The 17,283-nt window shown below is 39.3% G+C and overlaps 1 protein-coding gene across 1 annotated transcript in view; it reads left to right on the forward strand.

The window, feature by feature from the left end:
- The window catches only part of NEXMIF (neurite extension and migration factor), a 523,004-nt gene that overhangs the window by 177,287 nt on the left and 328,434 nt on the right, over positions 1-17,283 (forward strand). The window contains exon 2 of the mRNA XM_080652629.1: positions 2,606-2,755. The gene's annotated coding sequence lies outside the window, so the exon portion shown is untranslated. The remainder of the gene's footprint in view (positions 1-2,605; positions 2,756-17,283) is intronic.

Below are 17,283 nucleotides of genomic sequence, written 5' to 3' on the forward strand. Positions count from 1 at the left end.
AAATCAACAAAGAACAGGTGCTGGAGAGGATGCGGAGAAAATGAACCCTCGTGCACTTCTGGTGGGAATGCAGACTGCTGCAGCCACTGTGGAGAACAGTATGGAGTTTCCTCAAAAAACTAAAAATGGAACTCCCATTTGACCCAGTGATCCCACTTCTAGGAATATATCCAAAGAAACTAGAAACACCAATCAGAAAGGTTATATGCATCCCTATGTTCATAGCAGCACAATTCACCATAGCTAAGATTTCGAAGCAGCCTAAGTGCCCATCAGCAGATGAGTGGATTAAAAAACTTTGGTACATCTACACAATGGAATACTACGCTGCAGTAAAAAAGGAGTTCTTACCATTTGCAACAACGTGGATTGAGATAGAGAGCATTATGCTAAGTGAAATAAGCCAGGCAGAGAAAGATAAATATCACATGATCTCACTCATTTGTGGAATATAATGAACAACATAAACTGATGAAGAAAAATAGATTCAGAGACAGAGAAACATCAATCAGAACATCAAACATCAGGGAAGGAAATTTACAACATATTCTTCATTTTCATCTTTTGGATGCAAAGTCAATGAGAAAGTAAAATTCGTCTTTATGCTACCTTACCGGTGTTGTTTGAAATCGAGAGAAGAAATTGAAATTAATAGCTGAAACAAGATAATTTTTGTCTTCATTTCCTCGTATAATATCACACAGAATCTATAAATTGTCAGGACTACCAAATTCAAATCCAGAGTTGTGGTTTAAACTCCTCTGCTTTGCATATTGTGTAAAATCAGAATGAGCTATCCAATGATCTGATACACAGAGTATCCACAGTGTGCTAAGTTCAAAGATTATTTTAATAAAATGAATAAAAATATAAAAAAATAAAAACTCAAATGAAAATTTTTTAAATAAAAAATTAGGGGTTCTGTAATCCTTTGCTTTCTCCATGTTTAATCTAGCTAGGATTATCACTCAGATTGTAGGGACAAGATTCATCCTTATGTAGGGTTTAGCACATTGTACATATGCACGCACATACATTAAAAAATTAGTATTATTGGGGTTCCATTTTTTATTATTTTAAGCTATAAGAGTGGAAGGGGATTGGTTGGAGGATAGGTGAGAAGGTGAGGGTATTAAGCAAAGGGGAAAAAACTCATAGACACAGACAACAGTATGGTGATCACCAGAAGGAGAGGGGTCGGGGAGGTAGAAGAGGGTAAAGGGGAGATAAATGGTGATGGAAGGAGACCTAACTGTGGGTGGTGAACACACAATAAAATATGCAGGTGATGTATTGTAGAATTATAGCTGAAACCTATATAATTTTATTAACCAATGTCACTCCAATAAATTCAATAAAAATTGAAAAAATAAAATTTATACATACTCAGATTTTAGTTTATTCTGGCCTTAAACTAGTTTTTATTTCAGATCCAAGGCTTATAACTCCATGGTATTTTCTATTTGGGATCTGTTTTGATTACTTCTTTCATCTATAATGGTTACCATGTTCTTCTTTTTTCACCAGTTATGTAGAAAACACACACACTCACATATAAGTACACATACATATTTATGGACAGATAACTGTGTGTTATGTCATTTAAATAAGAAATCACTGTGGTTTTTCATGAGCTCATGGCTTATATTTTCAATGTCTCTTTCATTAATTTTTCTTATTATAAGAACCTGAGCAAACAGTTATATGTAATCATTGTTCCCCTGAATGACTATTCCCTAATAGCCAGATCTTTTTCAGACCTGCATTGCTACACATGTTTTGCTTTCTTCACAATGGTCTGTTCATCTCTTTTCTGGTGTTTCCATTTCTGCCTTTGTAGACTAAAACATACCTTTGAAAAAATACATAAATGGTAGAAAGTAAGAGGGGCTGATCAAGACAATGGAAAATTTCTTCTGTCCATTCCATTTCTATTGGATTGGCTGAACTGTAGAATGTGACAAAAGCAGGAAACAGGAACATTATAACTATACTAGAGGCCTGATGCACGAAATTTGCCTCTGCTGCCTCTGCCTCAGCCTCAGCCCCGGCCCGCCGTGTGGCTTTGTCCAGAAGGAAGGATGTTTGGTCTAATTAGCATATTATGCTTTTATTATTATAGATACTGTAGTCTGTTTATCTTAAGTGGTAATTGTTAAGTACCAAAATGATAATCTGGTCAGTGTAAGGGCGATTTTAAAAAGACAGTTCTTGTGTTTGCTGGTATATTAGTGTAAGACCATTTGTAATGTGTAGAAGATTGAGGGAAAATTCTGTCCTGTCTAGACTTATCATGTGTTTCCTTTCCTAGATGACTGTGCAAGCTGGATTCTCAGCAAATTTAGGTGTTGTAAAACATGAGCTGTTTTAGTTTTCAATACCTAGAAGAAAATATAGCCAACCCATACTGAAGATTGTCAACTTCTGAATCCACAGTAATGATAAGGAAAAGGGAGATTAGGTGAGGGAAGATTTCAGAGACTGTATTAAAAAAGTCATTTTCTCTTCTTTTTTAAGCCTACCATGACAAAACCACAAAATAACACTGCTTTCATACAGTGGTTTGTTGCCCTAAGTAACTTCAGCTTAATTTATTGTTTCACAGTTGCCTGATAGGCAAGAAGACCACTAAAATCAGAAGCAATTGGGAGCCATTTTATTTGTGAGATAGAAGATATTACTATTATTTAAAGTCTGCTATTTTGAAGAAGAAAACAGATATTGAGAAGCAAGAGACTGATCTGAAATTACACAAGTTAGTAGCATTTATTTTATGACAATACCAATCTAGATTGGTACTTCCTTTACTACTCTGGAAAGTCTACAGTAAATTGGTTGGCTATGTACTCAATTATATGGTAAGCAGCATGACTGTTTTAACTTCAACTTGATACCTGTAGCACAATGGGGGTCTTTGAAATGATGTAGTATTTGGAACTTTTTATGGTGCATATTCTTATAACTACTATGTCATCTACTCCAAAATAATACCTTAAATACCTTCCACTGCAGTTTAAGTCCTATTTTCTTTTTCTATCCTCATTGGAGATTATTAGCTAGTCATACTCTTCCCCCCTCCTCCTTTTGTCTCATCCAAAACAAGTTAAAAACCTTTACTATTAAAGAATGATTTTTTTCTACAATCCAACGCACCTTCTTTCTCTACTCCACAACCTTCTCTTTTATATGCTAAAAGATCCAAGTAAATTAGAACCTGTCTCCAAACCCCTGTTTATATAATTGTTTTTGTGGTTTTCTTTCTCTAATCTTAACTCCTCACTAAAGATGAGGTATGGAATATACTGTTTTTTCCACTATATAATTAAGAAATTATGTGTACCATTTATATGTGATACATCTTTGTTCTAATACACCACCTGTGCTGCCTACCCATGAAGACAACAAGACAAAATATCTTGGGAATAGCTTTCACTCCTCTGGGAGTGAAGTGGAAGGGAGAGGGATATGTTCTGATTTATTTCTGACTTGTATCTGGTGGTATATTAGAGCTTCCTTGAACCAGCTCTTGACAATCAATTGTGCACATTGCTTCCCAACTCTAAGCTCATGTTCAGTAATTGGTAGCTTGAAATTAGCCATGGTTAAATATTTACCTTATGGAAATCAGCAAAAGCAACAAATCAGGTCTCCTCACCCCTCAAGCTAGTGTTAAACATTTATCAGCATATGACTACCTGTTTCATAATTACTCCTGATCAGAAAGTTTATCTCAGCACCTATCTGCTTCTAGTCCTTTGTAAACATAGTCAAAACAGTGTTACTACAAGCCATATACCTATAGCTATATATCTTTCTATCTATTTGCAGATTTCAGTCTGGAAGATGTGAAACTAGGCCATAGACAAAGGTGACAATCTGTAAGGAAATAAGATAACAAGTAGTAAGGTGGTGGTGGAGTAGGTGGAAAATATACTCATTCACTCCCAGGACCAAACTGGAAATTACAACTAAAATATAGAACAATCGCCCTAGTTGGTTTGGCTCAGTGGGTAGAGCATCGGCCTGCAGACTGAAGGGTTCCAGGTTTGATTCCTGTCAAGGGCACATGCCCAGGTTGTGGGCTTGATCCCCAGTAGGGGGCATACAGGAGGCAGCCGATCAATGATTCTCATCATTGATGTTTCTATCTTCCTTTTCCAAACTCCTTGAAATGAATACAAATAATATTAAAATGTAGAACGATCAACCAGAATAATCAACTGAAGACTAGTTGAAGAGGATTATTATAACCAAGGATTTACAGAAGCCACATTGAGACTGGTAGGAAGGGTGGAGACACAAAAATGGCTGGCCTCACTCCCAGAGGTGGTAACTGAGATTCAGGAAGGATATCTCTGCTGCAAGGGTTCTTCCTGAGAATTTTGGGGTCTCAACCCCAAGCCAAGCTCCCCAGCCAGAGCACCAGAGCCAGGAAAAGATGCCCACATGACATCCATCTGTGAAAAGCAGTGGGAAATCTGTCCACCAGGGAGAGAAATAGTCTGCTAGAGATACAGGCACCCCCTTAAAGGACCAATGCACAAAATATCATTTGCAGTCACTCAGCCTGGGCTCTGGTGGAGGGAGGGTAGATTGGAATAGATTTGTGTAAGGATAGCCTGGGGTTTATGGCTCTTGGAAGAGCTGAAAGGATACCCATCAAGATCCCTGTGATGAGTGCCTCTCCCATACTGTAGATGCCATCTTTCTTGGGTTGGGCACTCTTCCCCATATGGCATCATCCTGGGGGAATGCAATGGCCCTACCTTCTGGACTCCCTGTTGCCCCACCTTATGGAGCTTATGCCCTGCTGAGGAGTCAGCTTCCTGGGCCAGGGTGTAAAGATCTGGACAGACTAGGGGTATCAGTGACTAAGTGATGTAGCATTGGAGTGAGGGCCATTTCCCCACTTTCCTGTGAACCTGACAGACACATTCCCCTTAGGAGAGATCCACTATCCCCATTCTCCCGACTTGTGGGGCTCCATTTTATCATACATGGGGTCCCCAAGAGGTCTGGGCAGAATCCAGGACAGACTGAGTTGTGTTATTCTGGGGTGGTGGCTACTCCCCCATTTTCCCACAAGACTGACTGGCAACTCCCCCTCATGGGGGATACAGTAACAAAATTCTCCTGACACCCAGTGACCCCTCATTGCTGAGATTGGGCTTCCAGCAGACTTTGGGACAGACTGAGTTGTGTGGCTCTATTATGTGGTCCATTTTACCATTTCCAATCAGTGCAGAGCCCTCCCTTTACATGGCCAAATCTTGGTCTGTTGGGACTGATAAACTTTGCTGGCCTCAATCTGACAACTCCCTGTGACCCTGCCACATCAAAAAGTTGTGCAGGCACCAACCAGATGACAGCTAGACTGGATATACCCTGTGACATTTGTTGAGTGGCCTCAGACCCAGCATTGGCACTGAGTTTGAACCTGTTTCAATATGGTGAATACCACTCGCCCCTACCTGGTGAATCACTGAGAGCCTACCTCATGCAACTTAAGTACCACCAGAAGTTCTTTCAGTGACTGAGCCTAACCAGAAGGAAGAGGGAGATGGAGGCTTATCTTGGGGCACATTGGGCCTTTTGATGACCTGACCCTGGATTCAGGTCTGGTGGAAGTAGCCTTGGTACACTGCTTGATCCTTCCAACACATACCCAGGCCTAGCAGAGGCAGCCACAAACTGTGAATTGCATGGTAGCTAGAAACAGGTTTCCCAGGGCCAGTCACAGGCAGCTTCTTACACTGACATCCACCAGAGTCTCTCCCAAGGGGCCCCAGAACCAACATACCTAGTGGCAGCTTTAGACAACATCAGGGCCAGATACAATTAGATTCACAAGTGGCATATACAAAGGAAGATTTCAGCAAGCACTAGTCCCTGCTGAGGTAAATTCTGCTTTGTGTGGTCACCACCTACACAGCAGATCATACACTGTGGCTGAGGTCATTCATTACACTTATCCAGCATGAGGGATGAACCCCCACATGAACAGACCAATAGCAATCAAGAGTAAATTACAACAGGAGGGTTCATATCACCCACACAAGTGACATTCCTAGAGCACCCTGCTCAGGTGATCAAGGAGACAATGCCACTGTATTCCACAAAACACTATATCCCACAAAGACTGGGAGACATAGAAGATCTACCTAATACACAGTAACAAACACAAAGAGGCAGCCTAAATGGGGAGCCTAGGAAACATGCCCCAAATGAAAGAACAGTAAAAATATCCAGAAAAAGAACTAAATGAAATAGAAGAAAGCACTTACCAGATACAGGGTTTTAAAAAAATGGTTATAAAGATGCTCAAGGAAATTAGTGAGAAATACATGATCATGAAAATAGAGATAGAAACCATAAAAAAGAACCAATCAGAAATTAAGAATGCAATATCTGAAATGAAGATTACACTAGAAGGAATAAAAAGTAGGTTGGGTGAAGCAGAGGACTGAGTCAGTGATTTGGAAGACAAGGTAGCGGAAAATACCCAATCAGAGTACCAAAAGAAAAAAAATAAGTTTTTTTCATGTGCACTCCACTTTATTAAGCAGCAATGTCCATAAGTGACACTAGTCCAGTAGGAACATATATCTTTTTGTTTTTTTTTGTTTTTTCCTCCCCACCCATTGACCTCCTCCACCTCCTCCAACCCCTACACACCCTTCCCAGGCCTTCACTACTCTATTGTCTGTGTCCATGGGCTAAGCATATATGCATTTAAGTTCCCTGGTTAATCACTGCCCCCCCCACACACAAATCCCCACCTTCCCACTGAAATTTGTCAGTCTGTTCCATGCTTCTATGTCTCTGGATCTATTTTGTTCATCAATTTATTTTGTTTGTTAGATCCCACATATAAGTGAGATTATTTTCATACAGAAAAAAATAATTTAAAAAAAGAGGACAGTTTGAGAGATTTGGGAGACAACATGAAGCATAACAACATCCACATCATAAGGGTACCAGAAGGACAAGTGAGGTATCAACAATTTATTTAAAGAAAGAATGACTGAAAACTTTCCTAACCTCATGAAGGAAAAAGACACACAAGTCCAGGAAGCACAGAAAGCCCCAAACAAGATAAACATAAGGAGGCCCATACCAAGACACATCATAATTAAAATCCTAAAGTTTAGGAGAACCAAGATGGTGGCATAGGTAAATCCTGGTACTCACTGTCTCCCACACCCACATCAAAATTACAACTGAAACACAGAACAACTATTATTCAGAACTGCCTGAAAGCTGGCAGAATGGAAGTCCTACAACTATACAAGTAAAAAAGAAAGTACATCGAGACTGGTAGAGGAGACAGAGTTGTAGAACAGTCTGGTCTGACACCCACATGTAGCATGGTTTTATTCATGAGGGATCTCTCCACTGCAGAGGACTCCCATGAGAAGCAAGGGGTTCCAGCCCCAAATAGACCATTTGCCCAGGGTTCCAGAGCTAGGAAGAGAAGTCCCCATAACTTAGGGCTGTAAAAATCAGCAGGGATTGAGTGACTAGGAGGCTGCTGGAGACTCAGGCAGTCTCTCTGAAAGGGTCAGCACACGAACTTACATGGTCTCACTCCCTCTGAACTCTAGCACTGGGCAGTGGCATTGCAGAAATGAGGGATATATGGGGAGGAACTAGATTGTCTGGCATTGGGGCAAGAACTTGGGAGCAGCTTTCTTCCAGATGGAGGTGCTCATAGGGGTCATTGTTCCTGTTCTGGGATCTACCCTGTCACAGAGCTGACTGGTGGCAATATCTGAGTTTCCATCAGCATGGCTCACACTGTCCACTCCACCCTGGTGATTCCCTGGGATCCTACCCCATCCAACTTGCAGCCCCACCCAAGTTGTTTGCAGTGGCTTTTCCATATGAATCACCTGTCATGGATCAGGCATCAGACTTTCCCAAAATCTCTTAAACAAGAACTAGCTGGCATCAGGATTCTCATACCTAGCAATAAGAGGTCCAAGACCCAGCACAAGCACTAGCCTGTCTGACTTTACACCTTGATCTCCCCTGGGCACTTCAAATAGCAGCCATCTGAAGATTACTCAGTAGCTCTTTCCAGTGACCCCAGGCAGTGGCTGACTTTGCACCTCCCAAGAGGTCCCAGAGCATTGCACATAATGGACAGCTTGAGACCATACTAGATTACAATTCTACATATCCACAAGCAACACATGCAAGGAGCAGCAGATTCAGTGAATACCAAAGTCCCACTGAAGCAAGCCCTGCTCCTTAGGGATGTCTCTCGCACAAAAGCTCTTCCACTGGCCTAGCAGTCAACTCCTCCCAATGACACCAACAGCAATCAAAACTCAACTACAACAAAACTGTGCACATAGCCCACACAGGGGCATACCTAGAGTGGCCAATTCAGATGATTGGGAAGCTGAGCCACTGAGCCTGACAAGGACACCTATTATACAAGGCCATTCTACCAATTCTAGAAGACATAGCAGCTCTATCTAATATATAGAAACAAATGCACGGAAGGAGCCAAAATGTGGACAAAAAGAAACATGTCACAAATGAAAGAATGGGAGAAATCTCCAGAAGAACTAAATGAAATGGAAGCAAACAAACAAAACAATGGTTATAAGGATGCTCAAGTACCTTAATGAGATCTTCAAGGGACTTAGTGACAGCATCAAAGACATGAAAAAGGACCAGTCAGAAATTAAGCATATACTAACTGAAATAAAGCGTAATTACAGGCATTCAACAGTAGAGTAGAGGATGCCAAGAATCAAATCAGCAATTTGGAATGTGATGAAGCAGAAATACCCAATCAGAAGAGCAAAGGGAAAAAATCCAAAAATATGAAGATAGTGTAAGGAGCCTCTGGGACAACTTCAAGTGTACCAACACTTGCATTATGTGGGTTACAGGAGGAGAAGAGAGAAAGATATTGAAAATGTATTAGAAGAAATAATGACAGAAAACCTTCCCTACCAGGTGAAAGAAATAGACTTACAAATCCATGAAGCACAGAGAGTCCCAAACAAGGGGAACCCAAAGATGCCCACACCAAGACACATTGTAATTAAAATACCAATAGTTAAAGACAAAGGGATAATCTTAAAAGCAACAAGAGAAAAGAAGTTGGTTACCTACAAGCGAGCACCCATAAAACTGTCAACTGATTTCTCAACAGAAACTTGGCAGGCCAGAAGGGAGTGGCAAGAAATACTCAAAGTGATGAATAGCAAGGACCTACAACGAAGATTACTCTACCCAGCAAAGCTATCATTTAGAATTTAAGGTCAGATAAAGAGCTTCTTAGACAAGAAAAAACTAAAGGAGCTCATCACCACCAAACCACCAGTATTACATGAAATGTTGAAGGATATTCTTTAAGAAGAAAGAGAGAAGAAGAAGAAGAAGAAGAAGAAGAAGAAGAAGAAGAAGAAGAAGAAGAAGAAGGAGGAGGAGGAGGAGGAGGAGGAGGAGGAGGAGGAGGAGGAGGAGAAAAAGAAGAAGAAGAAGAAGAAGAAGAAGAAGAAGAAGAAGAAGAAGAAGAAGAAGGAGGAGGAGGAGGAGGAGGAGGAGGAGGAGGAGGAGGAGGAGGAGGAGGAGGAGAAGGAGGAGGAGGAGGGGAAGGAGGAGGAGGAGGAGGAGGAGAAGGAGGAGGAGGAGGAGGAGAAGGAGGAGGAGGAGGGGAAGGAGGAGGAGGAGGAGGAGGAGAAGGAGGAGGAGAAAAGATAAATATATGAACAATAAAATGACAATAAATACATACCTATCAACAATTGAATTTTAAAAATTTAAAAATCAAAATAAATGAACAATGAATCTAATAAACAAAATAAACTCATGAATAAAATAGAACTAGAAGCATGGAAACATCAACAAACTTTTGAATGTCAGAGGAAAGAGAGGGTGGGGAGAGATTAACTAAAGATCTTTTATGCATACATGCATTACCTATGGACACAGACATTACGGTGGTGAAGGCCTGGGGAGGGGCAAGATCTGTGTGGAGGAGGGAAATGAAGGGATAAAAGGAGAAGACATCTGTAATACTCTCAACATTAAACATTAAAAGAGAAACCAAGATGGCGGCATAGGTAAACACCTAAACTGCTGCCTTGCACAACAATTTCAAAACTACAACTAAAAGACAAAACAGACATCATCCAGAACCACAGGAAGGCTGGCTGAGTGGAAATTCTACAACTAGAAGGAAAGAGAAAAGCACACTGAGACTCAGAGGAGCTGCAGGAGGCAGAGGTACTGAGATGCGCATGCAAAGAGGGCGGGCAACTGAGTACGTGTCTGGCTTTCTCAAGCTAGAGGGAGACAAAAGCTCCCAACTGCACTGAACTCCAGTTCCGAGTGAGACTCTGGGGACCCAGACTCATTCGGGGAGAAACTGGACTGTCTGGCAGCGGGCGAAACTCAAGGGCGGCTTTCTCTCAGAGGTGCTTGCAGTGATTACCACAGGACACTGAGATACAGGGGCCTATTAGGGCAGGGCTGATGGGAAACCAATGCTGACTGCTCCACCCTGAGACTCCACCCCATCCAAGCTGAGCACAGAGGCTTTTGCAAGTCTTGTCTCATAAGGGTGTCTCCAGCACAGAAGTTCTCCCAGCATAGACACAGCTGATCCTCACAGCCAATTGACCTGGAGGTCAATTCCTCCCAGTTATACCAACAACAATCAAGGCTTAACTACAACAAGACTATACACATAGCCCACAAAGGGGTGCACCAAGAGTGTCCATCTCAGGTAACTGGGAAGGCTGAGCCACTGGGCCCTATAGCACACCTAGCACACAAAGCCACTCTATCAACTCAGGGAAGCAGCCAAAATTCAGAGACAATGAAACAGATCACAAATGAAAGAAATAGAGGAAAGCAAACTACTGGATATAGAGTTCAAAACCACGGTTATAAGGTTTTTCAAGAATTTTCTAGAAAAGGCCAATAAATTTAGTGAGACCCTCGAGGATATGAAAAAGGACCAACTAGAAATTAAGCATACACTGACTGAAATAAAAAAATATTATACAGAGATCTAACAGCAGACTAGAGAATCGCAAGAATCAAGTCAAAGATTTGAAATAAGAAGCAAAAAACACTCAACCAGAAAAGGAAAAAGAAAAAAGAATCCAAAAATATGAAGATAGTGTAAAGAGCCTCTGGGACAACTTCAAGTGTACCAACATCAGAATTATGGGGGTGCCAAAAGAAGAGAGAGAGCAAGATATTGAAAACCTATTTGAAGAAATAATGACCGAAAACTTCCCCCACCTCGTGAAAGAAATAGACTTACAAGTCCAGGAAGCGCACAGAACCCCAAACAAAAGGAATCCAAAGAGGACCACACCAAGACACATCATAATTAAAATGCCAAGAGCAAAAGACAAAGAGAGAATATTAAAAGCAGCAAGAGAAAAACAGTTAGTTACCTACAAGGGAGCACCCATACGACTGTCAGCGGATTTCTCATCAGTAACTATGCAGGCCAGATGAGAGTGGCAAGAAATATTCAAAGTGATGAATAGCAAGAACCTACAACCAAGATTACTCTACCGAGCAAAGCTATCATTCAGAATTGAAGGGCAGATAAAGAGCTTCACAGATAAGAAAAAGCTAAAGGAGTTCATCACCACCAAACCAGTATTATATGAAATGCTGAAAGGTATTCTTTAAGAAGAGGAAGAAGAAGAAAAAGGTAAAAGATAAAAATTATGAACAACAAATACATATCTATCAACAAGTGAATCTAAAAATCAAGTGAATAAAAAAATCTGATGAATAGAATAAACTGGTGAATATAATAGAATCAGGTGCATAGAAAGGGAGTGGACTGACAATTCTCGGGGGGAAAGGGGTGTGGGGGGTGTGGGATGAGACTGGACAAAAATCGTACACTTATGGATGAGGACAGTGGGGGGAGGTAAGGGCAGAGGGTGGGGTGGGAACCGGGTGGAGGGGAGCTATGGGGGAAAAAAGAGGAACAATTGTAATATTCTGAACAATAAAGACTTATTAAAACATTTAACATTAAAAAAAAAAACACATTTCACTAGAATGCTAGAGTAGTGATTAGTACTTCAGGCTTTACAGGCAGACTACAAGGGTTATAATCCTGGCTATGGAACCTTAGGAAATTTCCCTAACCTCTCTGTGCCTCTGTTTTCTCATTTGTAAAATGGGTATATGATATTTCATGCAAATGGAAAGGAAGAAAGCTAGTGTAGCAATATTTATATCTGACAAAATAGACTTTAAAGCAAAGGCTATAGTAAGAGACAAAGAAGGACACTACCTAATGATAAAGTAATCAAGCCAACAAAAGGACATAACCCTTGTAAAGATTTATGCACACAACATAGGAGCACCTAAATATGTGAAGTAAATATTGATGGACATAAAGGGAGAGATTGACTGTAATACCATCATTATAGGGGGTTTTAACACCCCATTGACATTTATGGATAGATCTTCCAGAAAGAAAATCAACAAGGAAACAAGGGCCTTCAGATAGAATTAATTGATATTTTCAGAGCACTCCACCTCAAAGCAGCAGATTATACATTCATTCCAAGTACACATGGAACATTCTCAAAGACAGACCACGTGTTAGAACACAAAACAAGTCTCAATATATTTAAGAAGATTGAAATCATAACAAGCACAGTCTCTGACTATGATGATATAAAACCAGAAATTAATCACAGGAAAAAACTGAAAAACACACAAATACATAAAAGTCAAATAACATGTAACTAAATAATGAATGGGTTAAAAATGAGATCAAGGAAGAAATCAAAAGATTCCTTGAAACAAATGAAAAAGAACACAACAAACCTAAACCAAGGGACAGTGTAAAAGCAGTCCTAAGAGGACAATTCATAGCATTACAGGCCTACCTTAAGAAGGAATAAAAAAATCTCAAATAAAAACCCAACTTTACACCTAAGTGTGTACAAGGAAAGAAATTATGAATATCAGAGTTAAATAAACGATATGGAGTCTAAAAATGCAATACAAAATATTGGTGAAAACAGAGCTGTTTTTTAAAGATAAACAAGATTGACAAATTTTAACCAAACTCATCAATAAAAAAGGATAGAGGACCCAAATAAATAAAATCAGAAATGAAAGAGGAGAAGTAAGAAGTGACACCACAGAAATACAAATAATTGTAAGAAAATATTAGGAACAACTATATGCCAACAAATTGGACAATCAAGATGAAATGGATGAATTCCTAGAAACATACAATCTTCCAAAACTGAGTCATGAAAAATCAGAAAATCTGAATAGAAGGTTTACAACTAATGTAATTGAGCAGTAATTTTAAAATTCCAAGCAAACAAAAGTCATGGACCAGATGCCTTCACAGGTGAACTTTTCCAAACATTCAAAGAAGAACTAATACAAAACTTTTCAAACTATTTTAAAAATTTTAAGATAAGGGAAGGCAACCAAACTTATTTTATTATCGTAATTTCAAAACCAGATAAAGATACTACAAAGGAACAGTTATATGACAATATCCCTGATGAACATACATGCTTAAATTCTCATCACAATATTAGGAAACTAGATCCAGCAGTACATTAAAAAGATCATACTCCATGACCAAGTGGGATTTATTCTGTGGATGCAAGGTTGGTACAGTATCTGAAAATCAGTAAACATGTTACACCACATAAACAAAATGAAGGATAAAAATCACATGATCATATCAAAAGATGTGTAAACAGCATTTGTTAAAGTCTAGCACCCTTTTTATAATAAGAACTTTCAACAAAGTGGAATAGAGGGAACTTCCTCAACATAATAAAGGCCACACATGACAAACCCACAACCAATGGGCAAACCGAACTCAATGGGCAAAAACTAAAAGCTTTTCCCTTAACATCGGGGACAAGACAGGGATGTCCACTTTTACCACTCTCATTCAATCTAGTACTGTAAGTCCTCGGCACAGATATTGGGCAAGAATAAGAAATAAAAAACATCCAATTGGAAAGGAGGAAGTAAAATTGTCATTATTCACAGATGATATGCTACTGTATACAGAGAACCTTAAAGATTCCACCAAAAACCTGCTAGAACTGATAAATGCAGTCAGTAAAGTAGAAGGATACAAAATTAATATCCAGAAATCAGTTGTATTTTTATACACCAATAATGAATTATAAGAAATGGAAAGTAAAAAAAAATCCCATTTATAATTGCATCAAAAATAAAATACATAAGAATAAATTTAAGCAAGGAAGTAAAATATCCTATACTTGGAAAATTACAAGATACTGAAGAAAAGAATTGAAGAAGATGCAAGGAAGTGGAAGAATATACAATGTTCATGTATAGGAATATTTAACATCATGAAAATGCCCAGGCTACCCAAAACATCCTACAGATTCAACTCAATTCCTATCAAGATACCAATGGCATATTTCACAGAACTAAAACAAGTATTTCAAAAATTTATATGGAACCACAAAAGATCCCAAATAGAAATAATAAACTTGAGAAAGAATATCAAGGATGGAGAAATCATGCTACCTGATATTAAACTCTGCTAAAAGGCCATAGGAATAAAACATAATGGTACTGGCATAAAAACAGACATATAGATCAATGAAACATAATAGAGAGTCCAGAAATAAACCCGCACCATTATGGTCAATTAATATAGGGTAGAGACAGTCTGTTCTATAAATGCTGTTGGGAAATTGGACACATACATGAAAAAAATGAAATTAGACCTCCTTCTTACAATATGCACAAGAATAAATTCAGCCCGACTGATCTGGTTCAGTGGTTGAGAGTTGACCTATGAACCAGGAAGTCATGGTTAAATTCCTGGTCAGGGCACATGCCCATATTGTGGGCTCAATCCCCAGTGGGGGGCATGTGGGAGACAACCAATCGATGATTATCTTTCATTATTGATGTTTTATCTCTCTCTCCCTCTACCTCTCTGAAATCAATAAAAATATGTCTTTTCAAAAATAATAAATTCAAAGCAGATTAAAATTTAAATGTAGGATTCAAAACCATAAAAATCCTAGAAGACAACATAGACAGAAAAATCTCTGACATTTCTCATAATAATTTTTATATATGTCTTCACACATGGGAAACAAAAGGAAAAAAATAAACAAATAGGATTACATCAAACTAAAACATTTTTGAGCAGCCAAGGAAACCATCAACTGATTGAAAAGTCAACCCACTGAATGGAAGAATATATTCACTGGTGATATATATGATAAGGGTTAATTTTCAATATTTATAAAGAACATACATAAATCAACAGCAAAACAAACAATCCAATTAAAAATGAACAAAGAACCTGAATAGACACTTCTCTTTTTAAAAAATATTTTTATTGATTTCAGAGAGGAAGGGAGAGGGACAGAGAGATAGAAAGATCAATGATGAGAGAATCATTGATTGGCTGCCTCCTGCATGCCCCCCATTGGGGATAGAGCACCAACCTGGGCCCTGACCTGGAATCAAACTGTGACCTCCTGGTTCATAGACTGATGCTCAACCACTGAGCCACACCAGTCAGGTTCCTCTTTGGACATACAGATGGCCAGTAGACATATGAAAAAAAAATGCTCAACATTAGTAATCATCATAGAGATGCAAATTAAAGCCACAATGAGATATCACCTCACACCTGGCAGAATGGCAAACATCAATAAATTAACAAACAACAAGTGTTGGCGAGGATGTGGAGGAAAGAGAACCCTAGTGCACTGTTGGTGGGAATGCAAACTGGTATAGCCACTGTAGGAAACATCATGGAGTTTCCTCAAAAAATTAAAAAGAGAACTGCCTTTTGACCCAGTTATCTCACTTCTGGGAATATATTCTAAGAATCCCTATACACCAATGAAGACTTGTCTGCTTTGCTGGGGAGACACTGGACCACACACCAGACCAGCTTCTCCATGAGTCATCCTCATGGATGAAGACAGTGACTTCCATGATTTGAAAGGAGAACTAGGTGAATTTGTCAAAAAACACAACCTTTTAAAAACTAAAGTAGGAAGAAATACAAAGCATGAGAGATTAATTGGAGGAAGAATGATTGGAGCAGCCCACATAACAGAATTCCTCATCTTCCTGGACAGCCACTGTGAAATGAATGTGATGTGGCTGCAGCCCTTGCTGGCCACTATCTAGGAGGATGGGCAGACGATCATGTGCCTGGTGATCACAGCATCAGTGGGAACACACTGGCCTATAGCTCCTCCCATGTGGTGCGTGGAGGGTCCAAGTGGAGGCTGCAAAGCACGTAGGCAGAGCATCTATTAAGCAAATAGTATCAAAGGTAAAAGCTCAGTAAAGTTCAATAGACATTTACTCAAAGACTATCAGCTCGGGAAATAACTTCGAGACCCTGCAATCTCAGCAAGAGCAATCCATGTGGGTCGCTAGCAGGGTCGCCTAAGACCATCGGAAAACACAGATATTTACATTACGATTCATTAACAGTAGCAAAATTACAGTTATGAAGTAGCAACGAAAATAATTTTATGGTTGGGGGTCACCACAACATGAGGAACTGTATTAAAGGGTCGCGGCATTAGAAAGATTGAGAACCACTACTCGAGAGTCAGACACATTTTCTGGAAAAGGCAACCATATGGTTCTCCTGAAGGGCAGAAGACCATAACCCTAAACCTAACCCTAAGCCTAACCCTAACACTAACTTCTACTGTTTTCCATAGTAATCCTCTTTAATAATGGCATGATGTTTATCTTATTAGGATCTTATCATGATTTCCTGAGAAGACTTTATAGGAGACAGTTAATTTCTTTTTACTTTTATTATCATGTTATGAATAAATAATTTTAAACAAACTATTACAAATTATTTTGTTGGATTATGGTACTACTTATATTTAAAATAAAGGATCCTGCCCTAGCTGGTTTGGCTCAGTGGATAGAACATCACCCTGTGGACTGAAAGGTCCCAGGTTCAATTCTGGTAAAGGGCACATGTCTGGGTTGTGGCGTCTGTCCACAGTAGCGAGAATGCAGGAGGCAGCCAATCGATGATTCTCTCTCATTATTGATGGTTCTATTTCTCTCTCCCTCTCCATTCCTCTCTGAAATCAATATATATATATCTATATCTCCTCATATTTTATTTATTTATTTATTTATTTTTAATTTTTTTATTTACTTATTATTGTCTAAAGTTTTATATATGTCTCCTTTTTCCCTGATTGATCCCCCCAGCCATTCCCACCCCGGGCAAGACCATCCCCCCCAGTGTTT

Source organism: Plecotus auritus, assembly GCF_963455305.1.
Source record: "Plecotus auritus genome assembly, chromosome: X".
NCBI classification, from domain to species: domain Eukaryota; kingdom Metazoa; phylum Chordata; class Mammalia; order Chiroptera; family Vespertilionidae; genus Plecotus; species Plecotus auritus.